The sequence below is a fragment of the Galeopterus variegatus genome, unplaced genomic scaffold, assembly GCF_000696425.1.
Source record: "Galeopterus variegatus unplaced genomic scaffold, G_variegatus-3.0.2 Scaffold4991, whole genome shotgun sequence".
Classification (NCBI taxonomy): domain Eukaryota; kingdom Metazoa; phylum Chordata; class Mammalia; order Dermoptera; family Cynocephalidae; genus Galeopterus; species Galeopterus variegatus.
Window position 1 is genome coordinate 2,690 of NW_007731102.1, and position 12,762 is coordinate 15,451.

Here is a 12,762-nt window from a genome sequence, read left to right on the forward strand (position 1 = left end):
ATCTTTTTTCTTAAAAAGTCCCAACATGGTCTTTCCCTGGCGACCCAGAACTTTCTGACTTTTGAACAGTTATGAACTAATTCAATTTCCATAGGCCAACCCTGGAAACACAGCAAACCCCCTAAATTCTCTTCTCCTTGTTGCCCCCAATTCCCAACCCACAGGAGAAGGAGAAACAAAGACCCAGGCAATGATCTCTGCATGTGACTCTCCACTTCAGGGTCACTGGAGCCATTGTAGTTTTCTAGACCCCTGAACCTACCTTCTTTGAGCCCAGCCCTTGTAAGAGCCTTGTAGCTGACAGTGTAAATGGCTCAGGTCACCTGTCCAGTGGGGACATAGAGCCATACTCCCTGGTTCTACATTCGTTCATATCATTGTTTATTAATAAACTCTCTTTCCACTCATGCAACAAATACTTGTCAAACGCTTCCTATGTGCAAAGCACAATGGGCAATACAGAAAAGATTCATGTCAGTCCTACCCTTTGAGTCTAATACAAAACATAAACACGTGCAGACATCACCATGCCTTGATATAGAAAGTAAAATGACAAAAAAAGTCTAGCTAATCAGAAAGAAATCTGATGATATAAAATCCTCCTGTCCTTCCAACAAACATTTTGTGCATTGATTATCCACTCCACAAACATATGTTGAGTGCCATTTATCGAGTGCCAGCCCCTTGACATACTTGATCTTATTTAATCTTCATGGCCATACTCCGAGGTCGATGTTATTATTTCAGCTTTGTAGATGGGAAACCTGAGGTTCAGGGAAGTTAGATGACTTCCTGAATGTCACACAGTTGCAGAACAAGGATTGGAAACAAGGTCTACATGCATGTTCTTTCTAGACGCCATCACCATGGAAGGCATGCTGAAGTCTTCTTCCCTAACTCTGCTAAACGTTAGGGAACACACAGCTGAGACCTTGTGGAGGAACCAAACCCACTTCCTCTGTGGCTGAAGGCAGAGCTGGGACTAGGGTGAGAAGCGTGAGGCATTAGCCTCAGGTGCAAGATTTAAGAGAACACTGAAAGCCTCGGTCATCAAGACAATGGATATTTTAATAGAATATTTTTTTTAAAAATCGAGTTACGAGTTTGTACCCTTTGACCAACATCTCCCCATTTCCCCCAATTCCCCAACAAACCTGCAGTCACAAGGTGAATAAGTTCTGGAGCCTGATGACTATAATTAATAATAATGTTTTGTATACTTGAAATGTGCTAAGGTGGATCTTAAGTATTCTCACCACACATACAAAGGTAACTGCAGTGATGGATGTGTTAATTACCTTGATTGTGGAAATCATTTTACAATGTATAGTATATGAAAACACCACATTGTAAACCTTGAATATATACATGTTTTATTTGTCAGTCATACCTCAATAAGGCCCCAAATAAATTAAACTGGCAAACTACAGGCCCCGGGCCAGCTGCGTGTGTTTGTAAATAAGGCTTTATTACATTTCATGTGTCAAGACAGGTCATATCCACTGGCCCCAAGGACCTAGTTTCACTTGCGGAAAAGAGGCTTTCTTTGCCTTTTTCGCCTGGAGGACAGAGTGCTTGTCTGTAAATAAAGGTCACATGCAAATAAAGGTCCTGGACCATCACAAAGAATGACATCAGGAGGCAGATTGCTCTCCAGTCCCTCCTCAGAGCCAGAATGACCCTGATGTGATTTTCAGACATGAACAGGAAACAAGCAGCCAGGGCTCAGGGAGCTCGGAGACAGGAACCAAGAAGAGCCAGAATGACCCTGATGTGATTTTCAGACATGAACAGGAAACAAGCAGCCAGGGCTCACGGAGCTCGGAGCTCGGGGACAGGAACCAAGGGGCAGAGGGACGACACAAGATGGTTCACTCAAGTCCTGATTCCGTGGAGCGATTAACTCGGCCACACAGTGTAACACAGAGGGATGTGGTGCAATTTCTCCACCCATAAATGTGATCTGAACTGTAGCTATTAGCACATACACCCTTCAGTGGCCTGGGCTCCACCACACACAGACACCGACTCCAGAGTCAGAGCTGAGCAATTATTAACAGGGAAAGAGAGTGCCGGGGCCCCCAACAGCCATTTTTAACTGTGGACATTATTGCTCAATTTTGAGCTGCATCTGGGGACTCATAAGAGGAAGACATAATGCTTGTTTGTGGAACTTTTATAGCTAATTGACATTTTTTCAGTGCTCCCCCGATAGCTATAGTTACTCCTGATTGGAAGGGCCATGAAAAGGATTAAGTTGTGCACTGTTTCCAGATGGGGCCATATTTCTGATATACCACTGGAAAAAAAAAAGAATAAATAAAAAGCTGTCAAAATAAACACACTAAAAAGTCATAAAGAGGGGCTGAAATGATTGGCAAAAGCAGTTCTCATTGTGCAAAAATAATGGATGCTATTTTCATACTAATTGAGAATATTTTACTATCTGGGGCTGTCAGGCTTCTTCCTTTCTAGGGAATATTTTCCTCCCTTCTACATCTGTTTTTTGCTCTACAGTGACAGGGGAACAAAAAAGCAAATTTCTCCTTTCCCAGTCGGTGCACTTCTTCCCACTTAGGTTTCCAGACTCTGTCCTCGGTGCTGGCAGTAGAAGCCAATGCTTCTGCTATGATCCCTGCTGCTCGAAGTCGAGTACATGAGACAAATACTATTAGACTCAAGTCCACGAGACAAACACGACTAGAATCAAGCTGAGAAATCAAACGAATGCTAAGAATTCTACTTTCATCTCTGGACATATTTGTGTACAGATTACCGAGGAAGTTAGTAACTAGAAGCCCATGAAACACCACTAGAATCACTTGGCATAAATACCCGTTTGGGTTTGTAGAAACTATACTGAGTATATGAATATATATGGATCCATTTAATGTGAGCTTCCTTCACATTTTCTTTACTCCAGCAAGTCACTGTTGCATGGGGAATGGGTTCATTTGAGAACATTATTTTCAGGAGAGAATAATATTCTAGATGACAGGCCACCCTATATCAACCACGCTTTTTCTGGTTGTATAGATTAATATCACATCTTGTCTATATGGAGATTTCCAAGCTCATATGTTCCCTGATTGAAAACATATCTCATGGCAGAATAAAAATCATAAAATACACTTGAATGGCCACATTTTACACCCAATGCCTATGTATCAAAAACTTATGCACTTAAGGCGTCAGTGAGTCTCAGAGATTTGCTCTAAACCTATGTTCACTTCCTTTGTACACAATTACAATGAACGTAGAGATCAGATTTCTAAGCCAAAGCAGCAATTAAAGAGGAGAGGGGCTTCTAGAAGCACTCATAGTGACAGCAGAGAGGTGGCAGGGAACAACAGCCTGGCGGCAATGTAAAATATTCAAATTCAAAATAATTAGATATGAGTACTCAGTGAGTACAGCAAGTCTACTTAATACTGCAAGAGCCTGCAGTGGCCCTGTGGGCATCAGTGCAAAATGCCAGCTGGTATGATAAGAAATGTCCCTGAGCCATCCAGCAAAAAGCCGTGTTCTGGAGCTCTGTTTAAGAAGCAGAAAAGAATACATTTCAGAAAAAATTCTAACCCCAAATGTTCATTATTGTTGTTATTATTAATAATTGATGGCAATTAAAGAGTAAACCCTCTGTCTCAGGCAGGACTCGGTTGCAAATAAGAGAAATGCAATTCAAATTAACTTAGGCACACAAGGGAGGACATTAACTCCCTAAGCAAAACTTGAGAGTTGATCTGGGTTCAGAAACGGCTGGATTCAGGTGGTCCAGTGACATCATCAAGGATCTCCATCTTTTTGCTCCGCTTTCCTCTGACATTTTCTTTCATTTAGTCAATTCAGCAACTTCGGGACAAAGAGGAATTATTTGTTTCCATGATTTCAGCATAAGTCCTGGGAAGGATTCCTTCTGGCCCAGCTCAGATCATGTGCCATCCCCAACCAGTCACTGTGGCCAGGCAATGTGGTGCTCTGATTGCACAGGCCTGGGCCACATACCCACGTGGGAGGCCGAGGAGGGAAGGGCTCAGCTTCACTGAAGCATGGACCGAAAGGAGGGGTGGTGGGAAACCCCAGAGGAAAATGTGGAGGCTGATCCAAGCAGGAGGAGGAAAGGACGCTGTGCTGGTAAAAACAACTCATGCCCATTAGATAACATACAAGCAGTTTTCTAGAATGAGTCAATGTCTGAGCGTTTTACAGTCCAGGGTTCTCCAGGAAACACTCTGAGATGGAGAATTAGGTGCAGGTGAGTCGTTGCAGAGGGGTCTTGGGCCAACATCAGGGAGGGAGTGGGGGAAGCTGGATTGGGCAGGGGCAGGAGTTGGGCTGCCATGAATTTGCAGTGGCAGCCCCAGCCCATGCCACAGAGAGCTCCAGGGCTTGGACAACTATTGCAAGTTGTATCTTTGTACCTTCCACATTGTCCAGTCATTGGATGTGGGAGGACCCTGGGGAAGGGTCTTAATCTTGAGGGAGCATCTAGGGAAATAAGTGTCTCCTCCTGAAGGGGAGATCTGGGAGCAGCACCAGAATGAAGAGTGTCCCAGTAGGAGGCAGTGGAGTGAGGGGACTTGGGCAGAGTAATATTCCCAAATGGGAGGCTTCAGATTCTGTATGCCACAAACAACCATGGTGGGCTTTTGAAGACAGTGCCTCTCTCTTAAACGATCCATGGAGTCAGTCTCCCTCTGCACGTGTTCCTTCCTTATCCCTTCTCCATCTCCAGAACTTCAGGCTTAATCACAAGCATTAGCTTGGGAAAGATTAGCAGAGATCTCTAAGGATCCCTGTTGTAATGCTGAAAAGCTTACCCTGACGTTGGTCTGAAAGATCCCATATTTTAGGGATCTTTAACAGCCAACACTATCAATTTCTTAATAATATATGATAAAGTAGAAGTTTTACTAGGGTAAAAACTTATTTTGTTCCACCTATGTATTATGTTTTACATTTTATATATTACAAATGACTCAATCATTTAAAAAATGGTATATGGCATTTGCAGAGCAATTATCACCAGACTGAGGGGAGATGAGATGTTCTAATATTCTTGTTGAAAATACAGATTTGTCCAGTGCTTTGGAAGTATTATGCTTAAACCAACAATACTGGAGCTTATTATCAATTACGGGGAGGCTCACAGTTTTGGAATGGCAGCATTATATGTGAGGAACACAGACACACACACTACATACACAGTCTAGGGAAACTTTCACGAACGTAGCTAAAGTAAATTATCAAGAAGTGTGGAAAACAGAATGTGTTCTTGGTTGCTTTCTAAATACTGTAATAGTTATAAAAATAACATATCTAACCCACCATAGAAACACCTAGAATAGAATTTTCACCATAACCTAACTGGTAGCTCAGGGTTCCAAGATGCAAGAATGGAAGCTGTCAGACCTCTTAAGGCCTGGTCTTGGAAGGTGCACAGATCACTTCTACTGCATTCTGTTGGCCAAAGCAAGTCTCCAGGATATCGGTGGGAGAGTGGCAAGTCACACTGCAACAGGCTGTGTAGGATGAGAGGACTCATTCTGGCCACATCTGCAAATGATCTATGGAGAAGTCAAAGCATACTAAAATTTTAAAGGCTTTTGACAAATACTGTCCCTCAGTAAGAATCCACCAGTGACATCCACGGCAGTGAGTCAGATCATCTGTCCCTCTGTGGGTTCACTAGTAGGATACCAGAAATCTCTTTAAACCTTTATTAGTCCAGCATGTCTCAAATGATAGCCCAGAGATGATTTAATTTTAATTCTTAACTTTTAATCAAGTCGAACATCTCTTGGCATATTCATTGGCCACTTAAATTTCTTTTGTTAGTGTTAACTGTACATTCATATCTTTTGTCATTGTAAAAAGTAAGGAGTTTTAAAGAGCTATTTAAAAAATGGATTGTGTGTCCCTTTTATTAGCTCTTTACATATAAGTTAATTCTTTGTCACATGTGTTGCAAGCTTTCTCCAGTTTGCGATTTACATTGTTTCTGATGTAAATGCCATCTGCATCCTTTCCTGCCAACATCCCTGCTGCACTCAGGCCCAGCCAGTCCAGATTCTCCTGTGCACTGCGTCCCACAGGCCCATGCTCAGGGTGAGTTCCTGAACTGATCAGTCACCCTGCAGAGTACCTACATGCTAGTTTAGGAAGCTTGATCAGGGGAGTGTGCTAGGGGACTTGGCTTACCATGGGCTGCATGTCTGGAGTCAAAAGTTTCCACCAATCATATTGGATACTTTCACAGTTCAGACTGGATCTTGGAAAAAGAATCAGGCTCAGGGGGTCTCAGCAGAATTATCACAGCAAACTGGATGTCTCATCCTCCGGTGGGGAACTGAGGGAAGCTTGTGGCCAAAACCCTGGAACGACACTGCCATTTTCATCTGTGCTTGTAGAGCTGTACCTGGAGACCATCAGCTTTCCCTTCCAGGCTCCCCCAAGCCCAGCAACTCAGCAGAACATTGTTCACTGGCCTCTGAGCACTTTTCAAGGTTTGGAGTGGATGGAGCAGCAGCTTGAGGGGCCCAGAAGCTCTGAATTGCGAGCCAGGCCCCTGTGGTGTGTTACTGATGGTGAGGCTACAGTCGCCAGTCAGTTAATCAAATATTCACCTAGGTGTTGCTGCAACAGTATTTTTCTGATGTAATTAAAACCCCTAATCAGTTGACTCTTTGTAAGGGAAATTGTCTTGGATCATTTGGGTGGGCCTGTCTGAAGCCACTGGAAAGCCTTACAGGAAAAGGAGGGCTGAGGTTTTGGAGAGAGAGAGAGAGAGAAATTCCCCCCGTGGACGACACTCTGGTCTATGCCTGTGGAGTTCTGCCCTACCCGTGCTTAACCTTCCTCAGTGGCACCTGATGGATTTCAGACTTGCCAGCCAGCCCACAGCTGTGTTAGCCGATTCCTCGTAAAAAACAAATTATATATACACCTCTTACAGTTCTGCTTCTCTGGTAGAAGAACATCAACTCTGATGACATGGCTTCTAAACCTGTCCTCTTTGGGAGATGATTTTGGGACCCTGAAACCACCCCAATAGCCGGGATACCACACTAATCCTGTACTGGGGGACTCCATGGGCCTGGATGTTAAATTCTGTCCCCTGATGGGACAGCAAAGGGAAAGAATAGAAAGGAGAGAGGAAGATGTGAGAGGAAGCAGGCTCCGGGGGGTGGGCCGAGCCTCAGCCTACCGATGGACCACAGGACAGAGGGGAAGGACTGGCCGACTCGCTTCAGTACTTATGTGAGGGTGGGCCGTGTAAGAAGGATGACCGAGTGTCAGGAGGGGAACCAGGCAGTGGGCGAAGTCTGCACTAAGGCACTTCAGAGCACATCTTCCCTTCCCACATCTGGTCTGTTGCTTGTAAACCTGGGCCATCTCCCATCCCACACAAAGCCCTGGCTGAGAGTCCCCTCCCCAAGCCTGGATGCCAAACCACGTCGCCCTGCTCTCTCTCCAAAATATGATTTCATGCTCCAGTGTGCCACGACGGCCCCCCAGGTTGGGTCCATCTGGCTGCCATTTGCAGTTTCCAGACTTCCTAGAAACCCAACTGTCTCTCTTCTTCCCTGTCCCCCGACACACATGCGTCTGGCGCATCTGGAACACCTGTAGCCCCCGGTTATACATCTTCTCTTTACTATTCGCTCCGGCCATTGACCAGAATAAGAAATGATGCGTTTAGGAGCCTGGAAGCAGCTCTCCACCTTAGGGGTTGGGAGCGGCACCTCCAGTCTGTTCCTGCTGAAGCGAGGAAGGTCTGTCACCCCAATACTGCGAGGCCAGGGACTGAGGCCAGATCACAGTGTTGGAGGGCAGTAAGCTTCGTCTGCAGCTTTGTCTGGAATCACGTTTATGCCACTCCCAGCAAACCTTGTTGATTCCACCTCTGTGGACCGCCCAGCCTTTTGTTCTGTCCCCTATAGGCTGCCCCAGCCAGGGCTCCCGTCACCCTCTGTCTCCTAGCTTGTCTCACCCCTCCCACTGTGGTCCTCCAATCTGTGTCCAAGCAGCAGCCCAAGGGATCTTTGTAGAATGTTACATCAGGCATCATTACCCCCACCCCCAAACACACACACCAGTTCCATTTAACAACCACTGAACATGCCGGGCCCTGGACTAGGGGAGTCAAGCTGTCCTCCCAGAACTCACCTCCTGGTCCAGGAGGGACCCAGCCAGGGGAATGGAAGGAAGCTACCGGACAGTTGTGAGATGCCACAGTACTTCCCAAGTTCGGATGAAGCCTAACCACTAATCCGGGCTCTTCTAACTTGGCCCTCGCAGCCTCAGCTGTCACCCTGCCCTTCCACGTGGCCTTGCCATGCTGGGCCCTCCGCTGGTCCTAACACACCGAGGACATCCCCGCCCTCCACCCCGGCAGCTCACTGTGCCTGGTGATCCCCTTTCTGCCACTTTGCTGGTGAATTCCTTCCCGTGCGTCCAGGTAACGTACAGCAAGTCTTCCTGGAGACCTGTAGGCCTGGGAAGAAACCCTTCTGAGTCCCTCTTCCTGGAAGAGTCACACTGACCTTATCTGGGCCAATGACCTTTTAGGCGTGAGATGGGGGGAACCTTTTAGACCCTCACAGAGATGGGGCCAGAGGAAGAGCAGAAAGAGAGGGAGAGAGGGGGAGGAGAGAGGGAGAAAGGGAGAGAGGGAAGGGGATGTGGTGGGGAAGGGAAAAGGGGTCCGGAACTGGCACGGCTGGGTGAGCCACCATTCCTACCCCCATTTATTGGGCACCTACTGTATGCCGGGTGAACCATGGAATGGTCCTGCCATCTGTGCGCTGACCAGCAGCGGCAGGAGACAGCCATGAACATCCCGGGCAGGCCCTGGGGCCTGAGCTCTGACACCCCTTTGTAGCCAGTCGCTCCCCCGTCTCCCTCCACCCCCGGCAACCACCGATCTACTTTCTGTCCGTATGGTTTTACCTTTCCCAGATTGTCATACAAATGGAATCTTACAGTGATTATATTAATCGTTATAAATTTATTGCTTGACCTACTTCTGTAATACTTTTTCCTGCTTTCTTCTGCTGAGTTTTTCTTTGATCACCTCCGCATCAGACAATGATGTAATATCACCTTTAGAGAGAATAGAAAGATAAGTCAGGCTTTCCTTGGCGCCAGGACTTCTTGCTGGAGATGCCCCATCTGTGCAGTGCTTCTTGCCTGCAGCTCTGTGCTCTCCCTTGCTCCAGCCCAGAGCTTTCGTGGTGGCTGGGCCAGCTCAGATAGACTCTTCCTGTCCCTTGTCCCCCACCACTCTGCAGCTGATGTGGCCGATGGAGACAGGCTACTGGCCCACAGTGCCGGCACAAGAACCAGGCATGTGACCCCCAAGCTGAGTCACAGCTCGATCCCCCAAATCCCCCCATGAATGGGCCAGCTGCTGCCTCCTCCCCAGTCTTCACAGGAGAACTTGGGGACCTTGGAAGAGACAGGTCTCTCTCTATGCAAGAGACAGGCCTAAGCTTCAATGTCTTCATGGGGAGGCTATCTCTGCCTCTGATTTTTCTCTTAGGCTATCATGGGTTTTCCAGGAAGCAGTAATTCCCCCAAGTTTCAAAAGATGCATCCACAGTTCACAACTCTTCACCACTGGGCACAGAGGCGGGCATCAGGACTGATAGTGTGCGTCTTCTCACAGAGAAGGAAAAGGGGGCACAACTCCAACTAGCAGATTCTGACTTAGAGACTCATTAATTGGGTGGTAGAGGAGAGAGCTGAATACAGACGCTTGAACAAATTTTCTGAATTATCTGTATTTTGCCATTCCCTCTTTATGAAGTAGTGTGGTAGATAGTTACAGGGATCACTTAAAATACATTTTACTCTCTCCAGACTTCCTGTTCTGAAAAACATCACTTTTCATCGAGTTCCCTTGAATGTGTAGGTATGATTTTAGCTCACCTCCATTGAAAAGCCCTGTCACAGTGCATTTCTCAGATGACAGACAGAGACTGTCCCAGCTCACAGCTCCTGGCACCTTCACTGCAAACAAAATGAAGCTTTCTTGTGATCAGATGTACTTGCAACTGCTTGTCATCTCCCACACTGACAAGCTGATCATCTGTCATTGATACCAGGAAATTTAATGAAAATAAATGAAGCTCTTCGAGCTTCCTGGACAACATCTACTTCAAGAGGAAGACAGACAAACACCAGCCCAGCCATTGTGGGCTGGCTGCAGGGGGAGGTATTAAAGTAAAGAAGTGTTAAATGTTCATTTCACTTTTTGAGGATTTTATTACAATATTTAGATAAGTTTGAGCCCTGGAGCCGGAAGCCTTTTTTAAGCCATCAGAGATATTTCCTGTGATCCTGGAACATTTGGCCAGTTCTCTTCTGGAACTCCTTTCCTGTGTAACTCCTCTGCTACCCACCCCTCTTCCCTCTCTCTCCCCCTCTCCCCTTCGACTTACCTCCTAGCTTGGGTGAGCAGAAAAGCTCGAGTGGGAAGACAACTCTTGGGTTCCATGGCTTAACAGAACTGGTCTCTATGTTAGAAGAGTAATCATGCACAAAGACCAGCCAGAGACTGGAAAAAACAAGATCAAGACTACACCTCCCCTGCCTGCCCACGGGACATGAGTTATCTTCAGGAAATAGCTATTCTCAAGTTCTGAAGTAGAACACAGTCAGGAAAACAGCTGTTTTAGGACTCTGAAGGTCAATGTCATGGCTTGGTGCCAGGAATGTCATGGCTGATCTTGTCTCTCATGGGGATAAACACAGAGAAGTAATATCTCAGGTGAGTAGCACTTCAGATCACTTGGGCAGAAGAGATGAAGCTGCCCACCTTGAATGGAGAGTCCATAGGGAACAGAGATGACTCCAACATAGATGAATGAGGACATGTTACCAGCTTAAAATGAGCACAAGAAGTCGCTGCATTTCATCAACAGCATGTAAACTCTAGGTCCCCACGTGCTTGCCCAGAAAGCTACCTCCCTGACAGATGCTCTAGAAACATTCCCATCTTCTGCCTGCAGGCCGTCTGCAGACTGCAGCTCTGCCTCACAGAACCACGGAATGAGTGTGTTCCTCCCTATCTGCTTCCTTAGGCACCAAGCAGCTCATGGGGAGAGGAGAGACCCCCACTATCATCGTAGCCCAGGAATGCATGCCCTAGCATGTTTTGGTTCCTTGCCTTCTTAAAGCAGCCTCTGAACAATCCTTACTGAGGCAGGATAGGGCTAGGCCTGTGAACCAAACTGACTCCATTTTCCCTGCAGAGGATGCTTTGTTACTTTTCCTCTCCTCAGTCATGAGCCCTCCAGGGTGCATGATGACCCCATGGCCTTGATAAAAGTGACTGAAAGAGATGTAACTGCCTTAATAAAATAAACCGAGATAAGAGGGGAACAGATATTCACTGAGTTGCAAACCCCCTTCCCCAAGGCTTATTAAAAATATAACTGTTAGGTTTGCTTAAAACTTATTCTTATTTACCCATTCTTTTTTTCCCTTTAATCATAAAAATTAAGTTACAGATTAGTCTTGAGACCCCTTTATGGTTCCTATATGAGCACAAAGTTTCAAGGTGACCAGTACAATGACCCTCCTGGGGTGGAGATAATGAGCCACACCACCACCTTGGACCAACTTAGCAAAGCACAAGGACCAAAGCCCTGAGAGTCCACCCACAATGCAACCAGGAAGAACAGAATGGACCACCTCCCGAGGCTCAGAAGGATGACACTGGCCTGCACACCTTGTTCCCTTGGCCTATAAAGGACTGTGAACAGCCCTCTTTTAAAAAAGTGTTGCTTGCTTTACTGCTGGGTGCACTGTTCACTTCTATGACTTTGGGACCCAAGACCTTAATATGGTAACATTACCATCTCAGGAAAACTTTAGCCTATGGCAAAGTCTGGGCGAGGCAGGAGATGCTCATGGCATTTCCCACATGGGATGGCATTGCACTGAGCAGGCACATGGCCATGGCTGCTACTTTGAGAGAAGACGATCCAATCTCTTCGGTCAACTGATAAAGGTTTGGGACAAATTTTACCTTTGCAGGGTAAGCTCTTGGAGGGCAGAGGCCGTGAAGATTAACTTCCAGGCTAGGGTGTCCCTGGCCCAGCAGTTGCATAGACAGTAGCTCAAGGATGCCCAGTGATGTTGTGGGGGTTGCAGGAGAAGAGGGACACAGCCTCCAGATTGGTCTCCTGGAGTCGACTAGTAGCTGATGAGTGTTAGGTCCAGGCTTCATCTGAAGCAAATGCTCAGTGTGCCCGTTAGTAAGCACTTATCTCCCAGCTCCAAACCCACCCTTCTCTGCTCTGCTTTGAGATGCTGGGGCTGGGACTCTGCAGACCTTATTTCTGCTTTGCCAGCAGTTCCCTGTCAGGCTCTGCTAGAGGGAGACTGCAGGGCTGGAGGAGGAGAGAGAAAGGACCTGCTCCTTTTTGTTTTTTGTCCCTGTGAGCATTGTCCCAGCAATACTTCCTGTTTGCTTCCTTTTCCTGATGAGAACACTTCCTGTCTCATTAGCATCACCTCAGCCTCACTTCCTCCCCCTGGCGGTGGCAGTGTCTTGCCAGTACATTTGCCCATATGCTTCATTGTGTCCCGACCCTCAGAGATACCAGCACCCCCTCGTCAGAGGCTGGGTCCCAGCTCCACAGGACCCCCTCTCCAGTTCAGAGACACTCGCACCAGCAGCCAGTGCCCCCCTCCTCCTTGGGGGTCTGAATTTCAGCTCTGTGGGGGCTTTTCCTCCATGCTTCTGTCTTA